The sequence below is a fragment of the Patagioenas fasciata genome, chromosome 3, assembly GCF_037038585.1.
Source record: "Patagioenas fasciata isolate bPatFas1 chromosome 3, bPatFas1.hap1, whole genome shotgun sequence".
Classification (NCBI taxonomy): domain Eukaryota; kingdom Metazoa; phylum Chordata; class Aves; order Columbiformes; family Columbidae; genus Patagioenas; species Patagioenas fasciata.
The window spans coordinates 108,907,497-108,913,496 of record NC_092522.1 but is presented as its reverse complement, the minus strand read 5'-3'; the positions used below and the strand labels follow the sequence as shown (position 1 = coordinate 108,913,496).

General features: G+C 39.5%; 1 long non-coding RNA gene across 10 annotated transcripts in view; it reads left to right on the top strand.

Moving 5' to 3' along the window:
* The first annotated feature begins 1,434 nt into the window (after window positions 1-1,434).
* LOC136100541 (uncharacterized) overlaps window positions 1,435-6,000 on the top strand; it is a 121,510-nt gene continuing 116,944 nt past the window's right edge. For all 10 annotated transcript variants that reach the window (XR_010651200.2, XR_011738527.1, XR_011738524.1 and 7 more), the window contains exons 1-2: window positions 1,435-1,525; window positions 2,525-4,464. This is a non-coding gene — a long non-coding RNA (uncharacterized lncRNA). The remainder of the gene's footprint in view (window positions 1,526-2,524; window positions 4,465-6,000) is intronic.

Sequence of the window (6,000 nt, the reverse complement as noted above, 5' to 3'; positions counted from 1 at the left end):
GTTTGTGTCCAAATTTCTATTTACTGTGGTATTTTGTTTCTTCCCTTGATAAAAATGTTACATCCACGTTGTTTTGGTTAAAGTACTTCACAAATTTTATTAAAAAAGAATGCATTAAACCAGTATTGTTATTAATACAATACTAAATGAGCACCAAGTGTAAAAATACTTTTGATAAATGGAGTTGCCACCTCCCATGAGCCCAGAGCAGTCGTCCTGCTGTTTGTGGCCATTGACATGTACTGGTGGTTCTGCCCTCGTGCATCTCCAACCAGATGCCTCCAGTGGGACCATGTGCCCGTGGCCATTGTTATCCAGACCAAGAGAATGCTTTTCTATGCCAGAGTCAACTCAGAAAAACTGGCTTTATCCAGGCTCTTTATTTTGTCATTCCTTGGATGTCTTGTACTAGCAGGCCTGGAGATGTGAGCTGTGGGTTTTTGGATTCTGTTAAATTGATACGTTATTTGGTTGAATTAAAACATATTCATCAGAGTGTTACAGAAGTACTAGAAACTCGTGTGCACATACCTTTATCTATCAGAAATATTAGTTTAATGAAAAGCCTCCCAAAGCAAAATAAGAAGCCCTCAAAGCTTGTGTATCTTCATGATATTTTGCTGTGACATTTTGGGAACATTTTTTTGTTTATGTCCATCCTATTGAAAAAAAAATGCACATCACTCTGCTTTCTGCAATTTTTGGGATTTAAGCTTTTTACAGAAGGATACTTATTGTGTTGTAAGAGAGGAAGAGAACTGTAGCCTTCCTCATTTTTACATACTCACAATACTGATGAAAGACACTAATTATTTCGGTTCATTTTATCAAAGTCCTTAATCCAAATGGACGAATTTTTACTTTTCATATGGTTTTGAGATCTTTTTCTTCCTGAAAGTTTTGTCCTTCAAGTATTCTTAAAATACCAAAATTGGGTTTAAATAGCTAATTGAGTGGAAAACTTTCCTGTGTTTCTGTCGTGTGTTTATTAATACCAGAGTAATTGCTTACTGTCACTAAAGAACAACAGTTAGAAGCAAAGTGCCTGTGTGAGATTGTGCAGAGCTTAGTGTAATTCTCTGTGGGGATATAGATCCATGCCCCACATAGGATGCAGGTACCTAAAATCATTTTGAACTCCAAACAGTGGTTCAGTCCTGGTTCCTTTAATTGCTTTTAACTGCATTCTGTAGTAGTGCATGCTGTAGTTTATATAATCAGATGTGTTCGTGGGATTGTCGTCTAATGCCTTCCTAGTGAAGTTCCTAGAATCAGTGAAATGAGAGTGCTTCATAGCCAATTCAAGGACAGCATGCTACAAAAGCTGTTAGTAGGACAGTAAATATAACACTTAGAATCTGCTTGCATAAAAATGACTAGACAGGTGCATTTTCTTCTCGTTGAAGCATTGTTTTAATTTTTTGTACAGGTGTTGAGCAAACAGAAGAAAGTATAGTACTGTGATAAAGGGAGAAAGGAAGAGAGAGACAGAAGAGACAAATGGAGTACTTAATACAGCACAGTAGTAAGAAGTGTCTTTTAGTATATAATAGATGTATATATTAGTTACTGTACATGCTTAATGATTTCTTCACATGAAGAATAGCATTTGCAGGAATTAAAAATATGCTTCAGTTTCATAGCTGAAACTTGTTTTTTCTGTACCGCAGTTGCTATGGTTACTGTCCTCCTTAGTTTATTGTACAGTTCTTGGAGTCAAGAAACCATAAATAATTTCCAGTGTTGAAATATTAAATGTTAGCTCTGTGACTATGGGAATCGCAGAACCCAAGAGTTCCATGGAGAATGGAAATGAATGAAGAATATAAAACAAAAAGACAACTGCAAACTTATTTCTGGTACTCACCACTTTCCAGAACTCTTGAAATGATAGTTTATATCTCCACTCTAATTTTGGATGACTGAACACTACAGGAACTTGAAAACATGACTTCTTAGCCTCACTGAATCTGAGGAGCACAGTTTGGCTTGTCCTCTCGTTCTGATGCCTGGATATGTTTGCAAGGGTGAAAATAAATTAATTTTGAAAGTTGGATGCAAGTAATATTCCAGGATTTATGTGAGACTCTCATGGGTATTTGCTACCTTTTCCAGGGCTGCAGCTTCTCAGAAAGGGGGAGAGGGAAATTCTTAAATCCCCCTTGTAAAATTTACACTTGTAAAATTCTTCAAGATTCTGGAAAAAGGTTTCCATTTTGTGCCTGTTCTGGTCAGTCTGAGGTATCTGATCACACTGTATGGCTTTTCCCATGCAACAGAATATATATGTGGTGTTAGTAAATTTTCAGTCCTTAGTTTTCTTAAGTTTTCTTTCCAAATACTGCTTTTTTTGTTGTTTCTTCTCTTATTTTTTTCTTCATATGACCTTTGGGAAACTCTCCTGGGACGCACTTAGCATGGGTTTATACAGTATGCGAAAATAGGTGGTTACTCTTGTGGTGTGGGGTTCAGCTGTTCACTTCCGTCCACAGAATCCTCAAAGCCTGTTTTTTTACCTTTGCAGCTCTTGTGGGAAACTGGACCTCACGGTAAGAATATGGCAGGTTCTTTGTACGGCCACGAGACGCACAGGCGGAGGATCCCAGTAGCATCTGTTATCCGTAGGCCAGCATGCTGCACCGTTTGGCCTTGGTGCTAGAGAGCTTTATCATCTGTGACAGTAACGTATTTAGAAACTTAAACCTGAGAAATTGCCAAAGAAAATAATACCTGGATATTTGAGGTCGCTTAGCTGAAAGCCACAGTTGTGGTAAAATAGAAGTGTTAATACCTAGGAGTAAACTTTCAGACACGCGAGAGAAATAAAATGTGCTAATTAGTGTAAGATGAAGATTCTGTTAGGAATTTGGTCTTTTTTGTGCCAAGTAATAGCTGTAGTGGGCAGAACTTTGAGCAAAATTCGAATTCCAGTTAACCGGAGAAGTCTGGAAAGACCATGCTAACCTTACACACGGTTTTCTGTTAATCTTGTGCATTATGTTTTCTAGATTTTGGTTCTATTTATTAAGGCACACTTCATCAGTATAAGGGTGGAGTGGGGATAATGTTGCTTAGAATCTGTGGGAATTTGTTGCTTTCTCTGTGAGAATACACAACAGTCTCGTGAGTTGCACATGTTCTCACAGGTCTGAATTCCAACGAAAAGGAGAAAAAAGGGAACTGGGTGCTCGAAATTTTAGTGATTATAGATATGATGGCACTGCAAATAATGTATCGATAATATCAAACCATATTTCCAACAGAGCTAAAATTTTGTAAGGACTAATTGGCACATGGAGACCTACCAAAGAGTGTTAAAAAGATTATTTTAGCTATTTAACATCCAGATAGCTTTTTTCATTACAGATTGTCTGTCATGCAAGCTGAGTATGCAGCACGTTCTGCCCTTTGGTTAACAAATGGAAGCAGGTTATAGAAGTCACAGTGCCATGTAAAGCTGATGTAAAAAGCTGATTTTTTTTTTTTTTCCCCCCTGTAGTGTGTTTCTTGTTTTATTTCTTTGATCTTGGGCTGCATCGAAAGAAGTGTGGCCAGCAGGTCAAGGGAGCTGATCCTACCCCTCTGCTCCGCTCTGATGAGACCCCACCTGGAGTCTTGCATTCAGCTCTGGAGCCCTCAGTACAGGAAAGACATGGACCTGTTGGAGAGGGGCCCAAGGAGGCCACAAAAATGATCAGAGGGCTGGAACAGCTCTGCGGAAAGGCTGAGAGAGTTGGGGTTGTTCTGCCTGGAGAAGAGAAGGTTCTGGGGAGACCTTATTGCAGCCTTTCAGTACTTAAAAGTGGCCTATAAGAAAGATAAGGACAGACTTCTTAGCAGGGCCTGTTGTGACAGGACAAGAGGTGATGGTTTTAAATGAGAAGAGGGGAGATTCAGGCTGGACATGAGGGTGGTGAAACACTGGCCCAGGTTGCCCAGAGAGGTGGTCGATGCCCCATCCCTGGAGACATTCAAGGCCAGGCTGGATGGGGCTCTGAGCAACCTGATCTGGTTGAAGATGTCCCTGCTCATTGCAGGGGGTTGGACCTTTGAAGGTCCCTTCCAACCCAAACTATTCTATAATCTTATGGTCAGGTAGTTTATGATTGCTTTGTTAAAAGTCTTCATGTGGAATTCACCAATAGAGGTGTGTATTCATTGCAGCTTAGCACAGCCTCTGGCACGGTAATGATTCTGTTCTTTTGTGATAAAACATAAGACTAATGATAGAGGAGGTTTTTTCTTTTATTGAACTTTGAGTCTAACATTTGTATTTTCATTTGCAGGTCTGCCTCCTGTGATGCACTTAGTGTTTCAGTTTTGGTTTAGAAATGTATGCCCCGTCTTACAGAAAGACTCGGCGCTGCAGGGTTTTTAGAAATGTTTTCTCACTGATGATTGTAGTTCCTTAGTAAGACTGATACTTGCAACACCAAATGTTTGGGCCTTAAAAAGCATTAAAAGGTATTCTTTTTTCCCCAAAGCATATTTTGTTATGATAGTGACACTGGATAAACTTCTAAAAGAAATGCTGTTGACTGATTTCCTTCTCTTAGTTTATCATGTCTAATGGTCACCTGAAGTGAAAGAATATTTTACAAGAATATTTTAGAAGCACATGGTCTTTTGAAGGAAAAAAAAAAAATGAGGTGTTGAGTAACAAAAGGCTGTGTTTGAGAGTTCGTGTATATTTCTTCAGATGGAATTCTAGCAACAGAGCATACTTTTTGTTGTGTGAAGTCTTAGTATTGCCATTACATAGTACAGTGTACAGGGTTCTTTCATGTTTCAAGTCTCCTTTCTAAGTACTGCTATCACATATCTTTGTTACTTCTTGTGGAAGTAACCTGGGTTGGAGAATTACCTTTTTAAGTAGACCAAATAGTGATTGTATACCCTTGAGTACGGTGTGTTTATGAAAGAGAAGGTGAGGAGAAGAATAATAGTGATCAATTGTAAGATTTTACTTGTGTCCAGGACTTCTCATGTTACAAAATAACAGAACAAAGTTTGAATGGATTGTATGTGTGTCCCTGGAACCTAGAAATGAAGATACAGACATAAAATACTGACTGTGGGGAACACTAAAACTGAAATGGAAATTCTGTGATGCCTTACTGCCTTTCTTCACTAATTAAACTACAGGGGAGCAATCAGCAGAGATTTAACTTTTTTGGTTTTTTTTTTAATATTTCTCTCTTCTGAAATAACATGATGGTTTGTGCTTGGCCAAAGGCAATACATATTCTTGAATCTGTTTACATATCCAGGCACCTTCAAATCTTTCTGAATTTCTCATAGTACTTTTGAGAGGCAGCAAAATTTTACTAGCCTCATTTTGGACACCAGAAAAACGCTTTCCCACCTTGTCAATAGCAGCATACAGAGTTATACATATTTTTCTAGGAGAGTCAAGAATTGAGACCTGAGATTTCATGTGTCAGTCTGCCACAGGGGCACACAAAAAATCCAGACAGATAGCAAACTCAGAAGGGGAATCTATTTTTCTTCTTTCAGACAAAATTGTTTAACTGATGATACGTCAAGAATAAAACGTCCTCTTAATCAAAATCAGTTTACGTTCTGACAAACATTTAGTAAACCACAGGTTCGAGATACCAAGGGGGAATCCAATTACTACACAGCTGACTCAGGGGATCCCCAGACTCTGGGATGATGACTCAAATTGCACAGTCACTCATCTGTATACGATGAGGCTCCCAACCCCAAGGAGTTTCCGTAGGTGGTGTCCTGACTGAAGGGGAGAGTCCCCAGCTGCAGACCTGCTGCTGTGAGGAGACCAACTCAAAGGGGGTCTCTGCTGGGCTCCATCTCTACCCTAGTTGAATCTGAGCCGTGGCAATATGTGGTCAGTGGGATAGAAACTTCTCTCAGCCGAGGTGTTTCACTGGCCAAGGGCCCTGTCTGTTCACCAAGGGGTGTGTGCCCGACCACGGTTGTCCTTTGGTCTAGAAGTTTCTGGCGCTTTTGGCAGGGTGC